General features: G+C 45.6%; 1 protein-coding gene across 7 annotated transcripts in view; it reads right to left on the bottom strand.

Annotated features, from left to right (window-relative positions):
• Positions 1–6,304, bottom strand: part of PACSIN2 (protein kinase C and casein kinase substrate in neurons 2) — a 46,616-nt gene extending 40,312 nt beyond the window's left edge. For 3 of the 7 annotated variants that reach the window (XM_033148329.1, XM_033148326.1, XM_033148328.1), the window contains exon 1: positions 6,154–6,177. The gene's annotated coding sequence lies outside the window, so the exon portion shown is untranslated. Of the gene's footprint in view, positions 1–6,153; positions 6,179–6,283 lie in introns of those variants that run through there. The other 4 variants (XM_033148322.1, XM_033148325.1, XM_033148323.1 and 1 more) reach the window with 3 other exon arrangements.
• Between the last annotated feature and the right edge of the window lie 11,675 nt (positions 6,305–17,979).

Below are 17,979 nucleotides of genomic sequence, written 5' to 3'. Positions count from 1 at the left end.
AGTCTCAAGGGTCAGGCCTGTATTGCAGATGCCATAGCAACAAACACTGTCCATTTGGACATTAGATCAAACACCTGTTACAGAAGGCTGCTTGTTTTGGTTTAATGTGTTGTCTGAATTAATAAGCCAGTGTTTGTGATTACAAGAAAAGCCAGAAGTATGGCAGTATCTGTCAAGGAACCGTCAGTTCCCAGAGAGGCGGTGCAGGGGCTGTGGAAATACAGAGAGCCCCAGCACCACGGTGACAGCAGCAACACCTCCAGTGGGGAAAGCCGGACATCCTCTAGCATGGAGGAGAGGCAGGAAGCCAGTCAGGTGAAGAGGGGGCTTGAGTATGCTACAGAGCCCCAGCGCTCACCTGGCCAGGCAGGCAGGGAAAGAGGGGTAAAATGCAAAGATGGTAGGAGGAGATTTGGGGTGCCGAAGTTCTTTTGCTGGGGGTGCTCCAGAAAAGCGCCACTTCCGGAATCTGGGACTGACTAAGCAGGTCATGGATTTTGAAGCTCTGCACTGCACATATTTGCACTATTAAACCTGTAAATAGAAGGAACAGAGTCCTGCCTTGTTACTCATGAGAAACCACCACCGAAACCTTACAGCATCTCTTGGAAGATATACAAGTGAAACTCGAAAAATTAGAATATTGTGGAAAAGTCCATTTATGTAAGCAATTGTTTTCATTAGCTACTGGAGTTTAATATATGAGATGGACTCATGGCATGCAAAGCAAGATATGTCAAGCCTTTGCTTGTTATAATTGTGATATTGTGGATTGCAGCTGATGAAAACCCCAAAGTTGAAATTGTTAACTTGGGGTTCTCATCAGCTGCACGCCATAACCATATATTAGTTTCACCTTTTAAGTTGAATTACTGAAAGAAATGAACCTTTCCACAATATTCTAATTTTTCGAGTTTCACCTGTAATGTATATCAAGAAGATCAGGTAATATCCAGGTATTTATTGCAATCCTCCATATTCACTGTTCTGAAAACTTCAGCTATGTTATGCAGTTTTCTAAGATTTCTAAGATAATTCATTCATTCTGCATGAAGAAGTAAAAATTAAAAAGTTGGGTTAAAGACTGGATTTTTGCAACACACATCATTGCAAAGTACTGTGATTAATATGGCTTGTTGAAGACTAAGGGAACGGAAAGATGTTGAAGAAATAAACATTTCCTGTCCCCTCCTAACCTCTGAAGTCACCTACACCCCCTGAAAATCATCTCTGGATGGGGAGTCCTCATGAGAAAAAAAATATTAGGACGAGTTTAAGACATCATGGTGGAGGGAGATCAGCCAGATTGTGGATCCTAAAGTAAGTTAACTTAAAGAAATCCATAGTAGTGTTTCCTACCCATCCACACCATCTCACATAGTTCTGGAACCCCCTTCTGATCCTCTGGACAGACTATTTGGGACACACAGGTGGCTTCATGAGGAAGAGGATATCAGAAACTGTCCTTCCACAAACCTCTCTAAATTAGCTGATCTTAGGACCAAATCCAGAAAGTCCACCACCACACAATTATCATACTGCTTTTCACAAGATCTGAAATGGAAGCAAGTACTAAGAACATAAATCAAAATATAAAATGTCATGACCTAGGTTTTTACTGCCAGTGATAATCCCCACTATAAAATATAAGACTTAAATCTAATGATTACAGGAACACGCTAAACTAATGTAGGTTGTAACACGTAACTCTTAAACTACAAGGGTCAGGATCTTGAGAATGCTGAGAAACTAGATTTTATTTTAATGAGAGCAAATTGGTGTCACAAAAGGGCCACAAGGCAACACTAGGCCAATTTGCAGCAAATAGCTCCAGGCTAGAAAATTTAAAGTGCTAGGAAATGTAGCATATTTAATGAACAACTCTGATCCCTAAAGCCTTCAAAAGACATATAGCAAAGTTCATGTGTGTGTGTGTGTGTGTTATTGAGACTACACTCAACTCAACCTTGCATTTCTGTATTGAAATAAAGCTTTTTGGATAGTGGCAGCCTTTATAGTATTCCTAAGAAATGTATGTCAAACACATTCTACTAACTAAAGTAGACTCTTAGGAAAGTTAGTATAGACTAATCTCTTCTACCAGGCATCCAAATTAAAAAATTGTTCAAGCATTCTTGTTCTCATTTTTAAAACTGAAGTTGTTATTCTGTTTTATAATATTGTATGTAGTTCTACTATATGAACTGATTTGCAGACTTCAGTGGACCCAAAAGTAAGGCATACATTTAAAAGTGAACATTTCAACAAACATCTGCATGAAGATGGGAGCAAGTCTCAAGTTTCAAACATACGTTTCCCAAATAAATGAATTGTCTGGTGCATTAAGGAAATCAGATTGGTGGGAACATTTCTCAGCTCTTAAGCTTCTTTTGTTGCAGCTCCTGAAAGGCACTTAACAATTAGGGGTGGGGGTAATTATAGAAGAACTAAACTAAATATATAGCCAAAGTTAGAATTACATTAGCCAGCCTATGATTTCAATCAGAAGTAGTGGCCACTGAATATCATATGACTGGATATATGAATAAATGAATCCAATCTCCAATTTAGAATGATAGAAAAGAGAAAACAAGCATCTCACTCAGTACACTAGCAGAGGAAAGATGTACTTGCACATCACAGATCCTAACACACTAACTAGCGCTGTTTTCGAAAGTCAAATATTTTATTTCTGGATTTATAGCCCACCTTTCAGTCTGCTCTGAGCAACAGGGCAATGCTGATCTCTATCTCCATCTTTATTCATACCCTTATTTTTCTCCAAGGAGCTCAAAGCATCATATATGGCTCTCCCCATCTCTATTTTATCTTAACCATTCTGTGATGTGTTAGGCCAAGAGACAGCAACTGGTCTAAGGCCATTCAGTGAGCTTCATGACTAAACAAGATTTGAATCCTGGTCTCCTAGACAGTGGCGTAGCTAGCCTCTGCGCTGCTGGGGGCGGCGGCAGCGCAGAGGCACCCCCCTGGGGGGAGGGGCACAAGTGCGTCGTGACGTCATCATGACGTCACGACGCACGTGGATGCAGAAAGGGGGGGTTTCCCCCTTTCCGAGGCTTTTTTCGGCGGGGGTGGTAACTAGCGGGGAAGGGGTGACAAGTTTGACAACCCCCCCTCGCGGGTCCGACCCCCCCGCCGAAAAAAAGCGGCGGAAAGGGGAAAAACAAGCAGAGCAGGGCTTGAATGCGCCCTGCTCTGCTTCCTTCCCCCCCAGCGGTTTTTTCGGTGGGGGGTGGTGGCCAGCGGGGAGGGGGTGTCATGCCAACGTGACACCCCCTCCTCACTGTCCCCCCCCCGCCGAAAAATAGCCGCTGGAAGGGGGAAAAGGCGACATGCCCCCGTTCGGGTCCGCCCGTCGGGGCGGGGTGGGAGGGGCCGGCCAAAGTGTCACCCCTCCTCCCCTGGAACTAAGGGCGGCCCGCCCCCCGCCCCCCCCCTTGCGACGCCCCTGCTCCTACATCCTAGTCCAACACTACCCATCACACCACTGCAGAATACATGACCATATTCCTTCTGGCAAGAGGTTCCTGTGGCAGAACATGTGTGAAATTTATACCACTGTATTTCCACTACTACTCAGAAGGAACTTGCTTATTTCAATATGAAATATCATTGCAATGCTATGTGAAGAAACAGAGGGAAAAGATACAGAACTATTAATAAGAAAATAATCTATTATTACTAAAAAGTACCCCAGGATCAAGAATAGTTTATTACTATCATGACCTTTAGACTTTAATCTTGCCCTCTAAATTGTTCTGCAGTACAACTAGAATTCAATTTCACTCATCTCAGCTACACTTAAATAAGAACAGGATTTACAGAAAGACATTCAATAGTAAACACAAAACTCACCAGGTTTGCCAAAACCAACATAACATGCAACTATTCCTGCCCACTGCTTTGCATCATCAAATGTCTGCCTTTTTATCACTTGTCCCCTTTGCCATAGCTCAGGTTATTCCATACAATTTCCTTTCCATGACTTATCGTCATTCACATTAAAATCTACCTTTCTCCTCTGAATGCCGCAAAAAGAAACACACACCCCCGCAAAGGATTTCTGCAGTTAAAATAATCATTCCCTCTCCCCCAGCTGGTATTTGTTCCATTGTGGGGTGGGAAGATAGTACCATGCTAACGGATCTATGAGCAGGAGTTCTTGTGTATCAAGTCTTATTCTGCACTTATTGTCAACGAATATGCCCCATATCTCTAGGTTAGATTCTGGAAATAAACAATTTAGGCAATCCTAATCTCATCCATATTGAATTCAACAGGGCTTAATTCTGAGCATGGTTAGGACTGCACTACTACAAGGGGATGCGGGTGGTGCTGTGGTCTAAACCACTAAGCATCTTGGGCTTGCCGATCGGAAGGTTGGCAGTTCAAATTTGCACAATGGGGTGAGTGCCCATTACTCTGTTCCAGTTTCTGCCAACCTAGCAGTTTGAAAACTTACCAGTGCAAGTAGATAAATAGGTACTGCTGCAGCAGGAAGGTAAACAGCATTTCCGTGCACCTAGCACTCATCACGGTCTTCCATGTGCCAGAAGTAGTTTAGTCATGTTGGCCACATGACCTGGAAAGCTGTCTGCAGACAAACGCTGGCTCCCTTGGCCTGAAAGTGAGATGAGCGCTGCACCCCATAGTTGCCTTTGACTGGACTTAAAAATCCAGGGGTTCTTTACCTTTTTACCTTTACTGGAGGGTAGCCTTTTTACAGCAAACACAAGCACCTTAAGAGCTAATAAATATAATATATGTATTACTTAGTCTTTAAGGTACCACAAAACTCTGTCCACTGGGATGGGAGAAGATACTGTAAGTTTTATTTAACAAAACAGAAGCTATGGCCAGCTTAGTTGTACAGAACTCCAGTTTCAGAGGTAAACATGACAGAACATGCCAGGGACTGTTAACAGTCCCATCATTAAGTAAAGGAATAAGCAAGCTACAGCTCCTGGAACCCAGGCTGCCATTGATGGGTGTTTATGTTGGATTCAGTAGCTGCTAATTCTAAGACAACCAGCATACCACACCAGAGCCAGAAATGCCAGTCATTTGCCTGCAGCTTTGCCTAGCAGACTACTGAGATCCAAGAAAAACCAAATCCTCTGCAAAGAGTATCACTCCATTATACCCGGCTAGAAACAAGATGCAATAAATGTATATGGAAGATAAGCTACTGAAATAGGATGGATGCTTCAGGTTCAGAGGCACTATGAGAAAATGGAGCTCACTGGAGGGTGGCCACCATCTCCACCATGTGGTGCAGCACACTGAGCTCACCACGACTAGAGACTTGAATGGAGGTCACACTGAGGACTAGGCCATCACATCACACGGCACCTGAGAATTTTTATCACCCCGATAAATGTTTGTAACCATTCTTTGACTGATCCGGCCAGACCTTTTTAAAAAATACGCTCCCTAGTTTCAATCCCCACAAGCCAATTTGCCCATCCTTTCAAATGGAGCTTCGCGTGTTGCGATGTGCCCCCATCCTTCTGCTACCACTACTACCATCCTCCTGCCCGCTATCCATAGGGGTTAGGAGGAATGAAGTACTTAGGCAGCGCTGGCCCTGGACCAGGAAGACCCATATTTCACCCCCACAGCCTTTCCCAGAAGGGGCTCTCCGGGTGATGACCTTGAGCCCATAGCTCTCTCTCCTTCAGGCTGCCTCGGAGCCTTTTACAACCGCAAGAGCTACCGGTGTCATCCTCGCCGGCAGCCCACAAAACTGGCTCAGCAGAGGCAGGCCTCCGTGTGGCCGGGGAGTGAGGGGGGAGCACGGCAAACCCAGGACCCCTCGGAGGGGGCACCCATGCCGTGGGATCAATTCATGGGGCTCCTCCTGGTCTCCTCTAAACTCCACGGCGGCGCAGGATGACAGCCAGCAAGGAGGCGCCCCAGGCACCACGGAGGCGCCCCTCCCGTCCTCCCCGCCCCAGACACACACACGTCTCCCTCACCAGAGCGACCCCCCGCTTCCCCACACCCCCGCGCCCCACCGAAGGGGGACCCGCAGCCTCGCCCCAGGTCTTCCGCACCTGAGGGGAACCACCCCGCGGCGTCTCCCTCTCCCCGCCAGGAAAGAAGGGGCGAGCGAAGAAGGTCCGCCCTCACCTCGACGGGCGCTGCGCGGAACCCACGAGCCTCTCCGGGAACCAGAGAGAGAGAGTGTGTGTGAGGCAGGCGACGCCCAACTGCGCCTGCCCTCCGTCCTGCCCTTCGCGCCGCGTCCGCTCCGCTTTACCTCAACCACCGAGCGAGTCCGGAGCCTCTGCACCGAAGCAACTCCCTTCTCCTGCCCGCCTCCTCCTCCTCCGACGGCGCCCGCCGCGCGCCCGCCCGCCCGCCAGCGCTGATTGGCCGCCGCCAGGGCGCCGCCTCCGATTGGAGGAACGAGGGAAATTGCGGCCAGTCCGGCGCTTCGCCGTCGGCCCGCCCCGCTCCGCTGAACCATTTTCTCCGCGAGCTGTCGATCAACGCTGACTTCCTCGTTGAATCGCTCACGCGCAGGGATGAGGGGAGTTCGGGTTGGAGCAGCGAGGAGGGAAGGCGGGGCTTCTGAGGAGACCGCGAGCCCTGGGGGCGTGACTTAGCAGCCTGACCCAGAGGGTTAGTGGCAGAGGCTCCTCAAAGGGCCTCCGGTTGCACGCAGCTGTTGTGTCGGCGAATCCAACGCCTCAGCCGCGTGTCGAGCGGCCTCCTCTCTGCTTGTGGGGCGCAGGTGACAGCGCTCTTTTGAAGGCCTTCCGGACAGGGAGACTAGGGAACGGAGGATAAGGCCCCAGGCGGTCTTCTTATTACTTTTCACACTGGCCTCATTCACTCTGGGCTCCAGGTGTTCTTCTTGGTTGTCGCCAGACGGGGGCCACAGCCCCTCCGCAGCATCCGCAGGTGAATTATGGTGGGGCGGCCCTTGGCTGCTACTATCTTATAGCACAGGGGTGGCCAACTTCCAAGAGACTGTGATCTACCCACAGAGTTTAAAAGTGGCAGTGATCTACCCCCTTTTGGGGGGGGGGTCTGGTCAAAGTTGTTGAGCTTCTTTAGGGAGGAGGAAAGCAACATTGAGCTTATTTAGGAAGGAAAGCCCTGTTTTTGGTGGTTTAGGTCATTTTAGGGGTGCAGGGCAAAGATGTTGAGTTTTTTTTTAGGGAAGACAAAGTTTTTTAGCTTCTTTGGGGGGAGCCACTTATCTACCGGTGATCTACCACAGATGTCCAGTGATCTACTGGTAGATCACGATCTACCTGTTGGACATGCCTGGTTTAGGTCATTTTATGGGTGCAGGGCAAAGATGTTGAGTTTTTTTAGGGGAGACAAAGTTTTTTAGCTTCTTTGGGGGGAGCCACTGATCTACCGATGATCTACCACAGACGTCCAGTGATCTACCAGTAGATCACAATCTACCTGTTGGACATGCCTGTTATAGCACATGGGTAGGCAAACTAAGGCCCGGGGGCCGGATCTGGCCAATTGCCTTCTCAATCTGGCCCGCAGACAGTCCGGTAATCAGCGTGTTTTAACATGAGTAGAATGTGTGCTTTTATTTAAAATGCATCTCTGGATTATTTGTGGGAGATAGGAATTTGTTCATTTCCCCCCTCCAAAATATAGTCCAGCCCCCCACAAGGTCTGAGGGACAGTGGACCGGCCCCCTTCTGAGGCTGCTCTTGTAGAGAGAGACCCCTCTTCTTCATTTTCCTGCAGCCATTCAGGACTTAGTAGATCTGTACAACGTCTCAGGGTCTCCTTGCTTTCATCTTCCGGGGGGGGGGGGGCTGCCTGTTGGTCCTCTCACCATTTCCCCAGCCATTAACTTTCAGACTTTACTGATTGTCACTCCTGCTTTCTTGCTGTCTAATATGTCATGATTTTAAAAATAAAATTTTAGGCACCAGTTTTTCCGATTCTATCACAGCTTCAACTGCCACCTCAAATGCCAAGTGAGGTTGGGATTCTGAGCTGATGTCACAAGCTGGTTCTGATCAGTCCATTTCCTCTAAAGGGAGGGGACCTGTTTCCCCTTAGGGTGACCGCTTTACACACCACCCAAGAGAAAAAGGAGAAAAGCAGAGAAATCTTTTAGTTCTGTAACAAGGAAGAATGAGTGCCAGGAGTTTTCTTTCCCCATTGCAACACCCTTTCCTTATTATTATTATTAAAGTTTTATTCGTTTACAAAGGTATGCGCAATGTCTCTTTTTCAAGTTACATTTTCCATAGGTCAGTTTCATTTGTTGAGACATTAGGGTGACATTAGGAAGAAAAGGGAAGAAGAGGTGGAGGTGGCCATGGGGGTGGGGGTGATGTTTCTGTTTTGCTTAATGTATGTGTGGGGTTTTGTGTCAGCGTTTGTGCAGCGTTGTTTGTGCTATTCGCTTGTGCTCCTTTGGTGGTGAGAGAAATTGGGGTTGGCCTAGGTAGGGTTGCTTGTTTGTGATTCGCTGTGGCAAACTTTGGTTTTGTGTGTGAGTGAGGTGCGTGGGTGTTTTTGAATCAGGTTAGCCATATTGATTCTTATGCTGTCGGTGAATTCTTGTCGTTGTCTTGTTGTGCTGTGTATGTGATAAAGGGGAGCCAAACCGGAGTGAAGGTATCTTCTTCTATTTGTCCTTGTGTCAGTTTCAGTTTATTGGTTAATTTTTCTAGTAAGCCTGTTTCCCATACTATTTGGTACCATTGGTCCATGCTTACTCCTGACAGGTCTCTCCAGTGTCTGGCTATTATGTTTCTTGTTTCTTTTTTTACTTTTTTGTAAAAATATACTTTATTTAGAATTCTACAATCACAAAAATAACAATAACACAAAAAGAATAATATTCACAATCATATTTCTTCATTACAGTTGACCCGATTACTCTTTTTTGTTAGGATGAGGTTTTCAAAGGTTGTCAGGGGCCTAGTTGCTGCGGATTTTACTACTGGGGTGTTTAAGAGGGCATGTAATGGGTGATGTGTTAACCAGGGCAATTGGATGTCCTCTAGTTTGGCTTGTATTTCTTGTGTTGACAAGGGTTTGTTATTTTTATAGAAGTCTGTTAGGTGATACAGACCTTTGGTTTGCCAAGTTTTTATTTGGAGGTTTTGTGCTGCATTATGGAATAGTGGGTGGTGTGCCAGGGAAATTAGTGGGGATGGGGTTGGGGACAGTTTGTCGATTTCTGTTTTCCATGCTTTAAGCATAGTCTATGTGTACCTGGTGAGTGTTGTGGGAATTTTCCTTAGTTTGTTTGAAAGGAATGGGTATGCTGTGATGCAGGTATTTTCAATTGTGTCTCTCTCCAGATGCACCCATTGTTTTGTCTCCTCTTCTAGTATATATGGAATTATGTGGCATATTTGGATGGCAATGTAATATGCTTCTATGTTGGGGATTCCAATGTTGGGTGCAGATATTTGGGGCTTATTCTTGGTTTTTTTGTGTGAAAATAAATAAGTGTAGTTTTTTCTGCCATTTTCGGAGTTGGGTTGGGGGATCCAGATTGCGAGGGTTTGGAATAGGTAGGCTAGTTTTGGGAGAGTGATCATTTTGATCATGGCTATTTTGTCTGAGAAAGTGAAGTTCCTGTTGTTCCATCTCTTTAGGTCTTTGTTAATTTGCCACCACAAGGGGTTGTAGTTGTGGAGGTATCATTTATTGAGGTTTCTGGTTATTTGTACCCCTAGGTATCTGAACTTGGTGTGGCAAAGTTTTATCATATGGTGTTAGTGAGTTCCTTCTGGGTGTGGGGAGGGGTGTTGAAGCACATAGCTTCCAACTTTGCAAAATTGACCTGTAGGCTCCATATCATTGCAAATGTGTTGAGTTCTCTGATTAGGGAGGTTGCTGTGTTTATGGGGTCTGGTGTTGTAACCATTAGGTCATCTGCAAAGAGCCCTAATTTGTAGGTTTTGCCTTTTATTTCCACTCCCTTGATGTCTGTGGCTGCTTGGATTTGGATTACTAAAGGTTCCAGACAGGGGCGGAGTGGGGGGCGGTTCGCCCCGGGTTCCAGGGGAGGGGGGGCGACACTTTGGCCGGCCTATCTCACCCCGCCCCGCGGGGGGGGCATGCCGCCTTTTCCCCCTTCTAGCAGCTATTTTTCAGCACGAGGGGCGGGCCAGCAAGGAGGGGGCGTCATGCTTGTCGCTGGCATGGCACTCCCTCCTCGCTGGCCCGCCCCTCGCACAGAAAAAAGCCGCAGAAAGGGAGAAAAGGCGGTTGGCCAAGTTTGATGTGAATATCTTATAGTCTTGGTTTATTAATGAGATTGGGTGGTATATTTCTACTTTGAGGTTGTCTTTCAGTTGTTTGGGGATGGAGAATATTTTGGAGTAGGTCTAGGTTTTGGGGATACCCCCCTTTTTATGATTTCATTGGATAGGCGGGTAATGTATGGCATCAGGGCTTCTTTGAATTTCCTATAGAATTCTGCTGTAAAACCGTCTGGGCCTGGGGCTTTGTTGTTGCTTCAGGTTTTTGAGAACCATATCTATTTCCTCTGGGGTGATAGGAGTAAGGTCCTTGGGGTAGTTGCTCGCGAGTAACCAGGCAAGACTCCAACCTGTCTTTTAATAGGTGTATTGTACATACTATTTACAGTGCAGAGCTACAAGTTCATGTCTGTATCAGTCACTCGCAGAATCCGGGAGTGGCCCCTTCTGGCTGTGACCCCAACATAAGAGTTTTGGTATCTGAAATCTCCACCTCCCCTCTTTGCGTTTCACCCCTCTGCACACTTGGGGTGCCGGAAATGGCGTGTCTCCCTCCTCGCCCGCTGAGCGAGGGGAGTGCAGAGTCTCTCCAACATCCCCAGAGCCTCTGCTCTCAAGACCCAGAGCTTCCTGCCCCTCCCCGCTGGAGACATCGCTGCTTCCTCCTCTGGAGGAATAGGTGCTGCTGGTCAGGTGGGGCCGAGGCTCTCTGTAACATCCTGAGAGCCCTTCCATCACCCTGCGCTGAGCCGGGGACAGTTTCCTGACAAAAGGACTGTCCATGAATTCCTGTTCCTCATCAGTTAAGGTAGGCATGGTCAGTCCTGCTAGGAATTTTGTGGTTTCCTCCTCGGGTGGGTTATGAGAGGTGTATAGGTTGGAGTAATATTCTGCAAATTCTGAGGTTATTTCTTTAGGGGAGAATTTTATGTTGCTGTCTTTTTTGATGATGCAGTGTATTCTTCTTTTGAGTGCTTTTTTCCTACACCTGTTTGCTAATAGTCTGGAGTTTTTCCCTCTGTACTCATAGAAGTTTTGTTTAAAATATAAAATGTTGACCATTGTTTTGTTGATTTCTAGGGAGTCTAGTTCTCTCCTTTTTTGTTCTATATGTTTAAGGAGTTTTTTTAAGATCCTGTTTGTGTGTAGTGTGATTTGAGGGATGTGACGTCTTGTTCTATTTTGCTAACTTTTGAGGAGGTTTGATTTTTAAGGGATGTTTTCTCTTTTATGCAAGCTCCTCTGGTGACTGCTTTCATTGCATCTCATAGGAGGGGGGTTGTTATATTGTCTACATCATTTCCTTGAAGTAGTTATGGAGAGTTTTTGTGAGACTCTAATTTGTTTATTTGTGGTTAGGATGGAACTGAAGGACCATGATGGGGTGGTTTGTGATCCCTCTCCTATTTTAAGGGTAACTTCTACTGGGGCGTGGTCTGTGATTCTTATGTTGCCTATGTTCGCTGATTCCACTGAGGGGATCAGACCTTGTGTGAGAAGAATTCGATCCAGTCTGGACACTGTGCCATGGTGTCCAGATTGGAATGTGTGGCTGGTGTCTCCTGGGTTTTGTTCACCCCAAATGTCACAGAAACCTTAGCATTTTTAGTTGGTTGGTTTGGTATCTTGTGCTGTATGTTTGGTGGGACGATCCTGTGTATGGTGCTTGGCTGTATTGGTTTGCATTGTTGTGTCGCTTCTGTGATTTCTTTTTCCTCTTTACTGTCATCCAATCACTTGCTGTTGTTTCGCTGTGGTCTTGGCTGTCACCTGGTTGGTCTGTCGATTGCCATTCTGGTGGAGGGTCAAATCCGAGGTTCTTTAGTTGTAGGGCTTCAGGTATGTTGGTAGCCGTATGTTGTGTTGTGCTGGTTGTTACACCCGTATGCTCTCTGATAAGTGAAAATGACATTTGCAAGATAGATGCAGGCATTTGGCATGGCAGAGAGAGCTGGCTTTAAAAGTCAAATTCAGCTTCTTCCAATATCTTCCAATGCCTTATAATTGGGTCCATGGGAATTTGATAATTCAACAGTGCATAACTAAAACTGCTCCAGATAGCTCCACTGAAGAAACAGCTCTCTGAGTCCTTGAAGGGATGGAACATGTTCAGTTTGTAAAGAGTGTGGGGCTGTATTCTTAATTCGGGTGGATGAAAGGCTCTCTTAACCAAGCAAGACTAAAGACATATCTATATGTACAGTGCACCACTTTCATTGTGACAGCTTCCCCTCAACCAGACATGTCCAAAGTCTGTTTAGGGGGCCTAATCTGGCCCGCTGGTCAGTTCAATCCAGCCCCTGTGGCAGTTTATTCCCTGGGGTCAAATCCTTAAAAAAACCTCCACAGCTTCAATCCTCTAAAAAAAACCTCCACAACTTCAATCTTTAAAAAAGCTCAACAACCTTGGGGGGGGGGAGAATCCTTCACTCCATCAAATCTGGCCCTCTTTGAAAAAAAAGTTTGCACAGCACTGCGAAACAAAAGGAAGGAATTGCATGGCTTTCCTGCCTTACCTGACATTTGGAGGCTGGACTTCATATCTGCATAAATAGACATGAAGATCGCTGAGCTCTGCACATGTAGACTCCTATAAACCCAAAATTCAATGCATGATCAGATAGGAGCAACATTCTGGGTCATATTTAGCTGCCTGCATGGAGGCCTGAGATTTATATATCTGCTACCAGTTCAAGCACTTCCTACCACTGTTTTACAGAACCACGAGAGAAAGTTTGCCTTAAAATGTAGTGATAAGTGATTTAGTAACTAACAACCCATTTCAGGTACAGTATTTGTTTTTCTTTTTGTCAATAATTTGCCTCAATTAAATCTTTAATTCGGACCATAAGGTGCTCCCAGGCTGTTGGTCCATCTAGCTAAGCTTCATCTACACTGACTTGATGGCAGCTCTGCAGGGTTCTGGCCCAGCGGTATTCTTCCCCAATTCGGCCTGGAGATGCCAGAACTGAGCCTGGGACATTCTGCATGCAACGCAGATGCTCCACGAACCCTTTGCCTGCTAGCTCTGGAATGAGAGGCAAGCTCTGGAATGAGAGGCACTGACTGCCAGAGGGGAATGTGAGCTCACAAAGCGCATTGTTTCAGCCATTTTGAATGGATTGATTGTCTTCTAAATGGTTGCAGTATTTGGCTTGGCAAAGGGTTTTTTAAACTAGTTCATAATATTAACCCACACAGGCCCCCTAGTGGGAAATGATGTTACTCTAAATGGCCGTGGAAGTACCTGTGCACCTTTTTCTGCCATTCTTTGACTGTAATCAAGATTTAGCTGCTGTCTCTAGTTTCAAGGTAGGCATTTCCATTTGTGAACTAATCTTCTTTGCAGGAATGTAGCTATTCCTTGTTTGTAAAGATACCCAACCATTAGCCCAAAGGACATAAGAATCTCTTGGTTTTGTCATTTTTATCTCTTCCTCAGTTTCCCACTCTTGTTCCCAAAGTTGTTTTGTAACTTTTTTGCACCTTTTTATCATATGATTCTCTTTAGCCAATGGACAAAATTTTTGTACTTCTGTTATATAAGATGTAGATATATTCATGTATGTACTGTGGTTCAGTTTGCATTTTAGAATTTGCTCTTAATTGATTTCGTAACTTTACTAGTCCAGTTCCCCCTTAACTACACACACAAACCAAATGATTGAATATGTTATGTTTTAGAAATTCAAATGCAAGGCTGCAATCTTTATTTCCATTCAGAGTATTTGTGCTACATTTCGCAAAGAAGTTGCAAAATGTATTTTGCCAAATACTTTTCTAGCCCTGCTTTTGAGAATTGCTTAACGTTGTGCAGAGGTTGCTCAAGCTCTTCTGAAGCACACAAGAAGTCCACCAACAGGGACCAGATTGTTGTTGTTGTTGTTGTTCAGTCGTTCAGTCATGTCCGACTCTTCGTGACCCCATGGACCAGAGCACGCCAGGCACGCCTATCCTTCACTGCCTCCTGCAGTTTGGCCAAACTCATGTTAGTAGCTTCGAGAACACTGTCCAACCATCTCATCCTCTGTCGTCCCCTTCTCCTTGTGCCCTCCATCTTTCCCAACATCAGGGTCTTTTCCAGGGAGTCTTCTCTTCTCATGAGGTGGCCAAAGTACTGGAGCCTCAACTTCAGGATCTGTCCTTCTAGTGAGCACTCAGGGCTGATTTCTTTGAGAATGGATAGGTTTGATCTTCTTGCAGTCCATGGGACTCTCAAGAGTCTCCTCCAGCACCAGAATTCAAAAGCATCAATTCTTTGGCAATCAGCCTTCTTGATGGTCCAGCTCTCACTTCCGTACATTACTACTGGGAAAACCATAACTTTAACTATACGGACCTTTATCGGCAAGGTGATGTCTTTGCTTTTTAAGATGCTGCCAAACAAACAGGTAATAAAGGCAATCACTCTCCCTCACACAGTAGCCTCAACTACTGGTAACTAGTGATATCCTGCCTCTGAACATGGAGGTTTCCGTTAGCCATCATGCTTACTAATGGTTGACAGTCATATCCTCCCTGACTCATCCAGTCCACTTTCAACATCATTGCCTGAGGTCAGTTGGGAAACTGAGCAGAGAATGGCTGACATTCATTTCTGTGGGCGGAAATTCCTATGGATCAGTTTGTAGTAACCATGGAGAGGCTCATAACCAGATCTCCAAGGCATGCCTGCCTCTACCTCTTTGCTTGTCTCAGTGGTGAACAGAGACAAGTGGAGAATGAATGGAGGAACTTTGTCATGCCAGCCCTCCTTCACATCCCATTCATAACCAGGGCTGTTGTGCTGACTGGGGTTGATGGGAAATGTAATCCAAAACATATGGAGGGCACCAGGTTCGTGAAAGCTGCTGCATTGGTTGGCACAAGGAAAACTTGACTTGGGAAACTGATGTGTAGAATAGTAGTCAGTCTGGTTTAGCCTCCCCTTCCAGGGAGTGAACATAGATCCACCAATACCCAAGAACCCCCTCTCTAAGCGGTGTTCCCACAGTGGCCCAAACTTCCACTACTGTGGCTGCATACACACCATATGCTTAAAACACAGAGCTCCCACCCCAGGGAACTCTAGTTTTCCCCTCACAGAGCTACAATTCTCAGCACCCTTAAGCTGAAGTCTTCTGGGCTCTTTGGGGGAAGCCATGTGCTTCAATTGTATGGGGCGTGTGCAGTCATACTCTCTTTTTAAGTATGCCGTAACCCACAGTAGGGAGGCAAGGACAGCAGTTTCCCTCACCTGTGGAAACACAAAGTCATATAATTGTAGTGTTGGAAGGGACCCCTAGAGTCATCTAGTTGAACCCTTTGCAATGCAGGAATCTCCACTAAAGCATCCCTGGCAGATGGCCATCCAGCCTCTGCTTAAAATCAAGACTGCATCACCGTCCACCTCCCAAGGGAGTCAATTCCATTGTCAAACAGCTCTCCTTGATGTTTAGTCGGAATCTCCTGCCTTGTAACTTGAATCCATTGGTTCTGGTCCTACCCTCCAGACCAGGAGAAAACAAGCTTGCTCCTTCTGCCACGTGACAGCCCTTAAGATATTTGAAGGTGGCTCTCATCTCTCTTCCTTCAGAGACATACAGATTACTGCATGTTTGTCCCCCTTCAGTGTAGCTAACCAACAGGGGGTGAGATTAGACTGGGGGGAAATACATTATGTTGAAGCAAAGAAAAAGAGATCAGAAGATGCAGATCTTTCATATCTTGTCAATTTTGGTCCCAAATGTAACCGGCTTCAAATAAAAATTCCCAGAACATGGATTGCGCATGTCCTCATCCTCCAGCCCCAATGGAACAAGCAGCACCTGCCCCATAAAAAAAGGGAGTCAATTCACCTTGTCCCTTGGGATCATGCGGTGATTAAGGCTTTTAGTAGGCTGATGCTTTTAAAGCTTGTTCAGGACTGCTCAAACTGTAGTCAACAAGGATCCGAGAGAGTATTGCATGTGGGACACGCCCAAACCACAGGGCGTTTGTGTCCCAGAGTGGGGGGACCCTGTCTCATGTGCCATATTGTCCTTAACTATCGGCACTTTGTCACAACAAACAGGCAGCTTTAACTGTGTTGTTTGAGCGCTAGCCATCTGCTGTTTGCTCGCTGAATAATGTGTCCCAGCTGGTACCCGTCTTCACAATATGCCAGGGCTTAGCTATAGTCAATATAATATCACATGAGACACGCTGCATCTCACAGCACTGCGAGGTAGAACAGCCCCCTCCCCACAGAGCATTAAACGTAAAATACAGCACCCACATTCTTTTAAGATGCTGCAGTCTGTGCGCATCTATAGCCCGCCAGCCTGTCCGCTGTGCACAGTTGAATCATGCACTGTGCCGTGGGCGAGGGTGTGGACTGGGCAGCCCCCTGCTTTTCTGCCCCATTGTACATATGGGGAAGCTTTGCTAGTATTTACACCATGCATCCTGTGATTCCTCAGGAAATGAAGTATCTGCTACAATGATCAAATGCTTCTGTTTACAACGGCACAATTCTTTCCAATATCTGGGCACACGGACATTTCCTAACAATGTGTGTTTGGGGAGATGGAGGAGGAAACACCTGCCATTATGGATGACATCACTACCATGACATTCACTATTGGACTGCAATTGTAGTTCACAGCAGCTTTATCCCAGCCCAAGAAGTGGCTCACAGAGAAATCCAGGAGGGATTTCAAAGCAGACTGCACAAAATAAACATTCTTAATATTAAAGCTATTAATAGGCCTTTTTAAAATTAAAGGCACAACACAAAGGCGTTCCTCATTAATCCCATCTTCCCCTTTCACACATTATCTCCCATGCTGTTCAATGTCCCCAATGTTGCACAGCAGATTCTTAGGTTTTGATTGTTGCTTTGAATTGATTTTAAGCAAGTCACTTTGAGTTACCTTATAAGAAGTGACTAACAAATACAATAAATAATAGTCAAATAATATGATGATAATATAAGCTCAATTGTCTGGAAGCTTGATCTACCATTTGGCTTCTAAACTAGTTCCGTGCCCAGAAATCATGATTTGGTTCAATGTCTGTATTGAGCCACAGTCTCACATCGGCTAATACTGCAGAAGTTGTCTTTATTGTGTGTACTTGGGGTGCAAAAATTCACTACTTTGCTGCATCTCTTCCTGTACATGATGTCTTTTTTCCTGTCTCTCTCGGAGACCACCTTGGTAGGAAAATAGAAGAATTACTAAGGAGAGGTAACCAACAGGCCAAAGTCAAAAGGTAGCATCTAATAGTAGTGATAACAGCATGTTTGTGACTTAAAAGGAGTGGCTACTATAGTTGCATACAATTGTGGTTTAGTGCACACGTTTAAGTAGCAAAAATGGAAAGACTATTAAAGAGTAGAATACAGCACTTGAGAGTAAAAATAAATGTGGATGTAGCAATTTGTGATGTTATCTGACAAACCCACTGCAATGCACCAGTTTCTTAGTGTGCTTGCCAGATCAACAATTGGCGAATGATACTTGAAACTCAACACTGGCGTCGTTTCTACCAATAATAGCTGCTACATCAAATTGTGCAGAAACGCATTGCTGTATCAGCACACAGCTTATAGATCTGTCTTTGCTATATATAGTCATGACAGCAGGCCTGCCACAATATCCCCAGTACACAAAGGCTTAAAAAAAACCCAACATTATTTCTTTTTCTTTTTCTATTGTTACATACAACACATATCCATAACATTTATACTGCAATCCCTCTTCCCTCCCCTCCTGGGCTTCCCCAA

Source organism: Lacerta agilis, chromosome 5 (assembly GCF_009819535.1).
Source record: "Lacerta agilis isolate rLacAgi1 chromosome 5, rLacAgi1.pri, whole genome shotgun sequence".
Classification (NCBI taxonomy): domain Eukaryota; kingdom Metazoa; phylum Chordata; class Lepidosauria; order Squamata; family Lacertidae; genus Lacerta; species Lacerta agilis.
The sequence above is the reverse complement of the archived record's forward strand: the minus strand, read 5'-3'. Positions and strand labels throughout refer to the sequence as shown.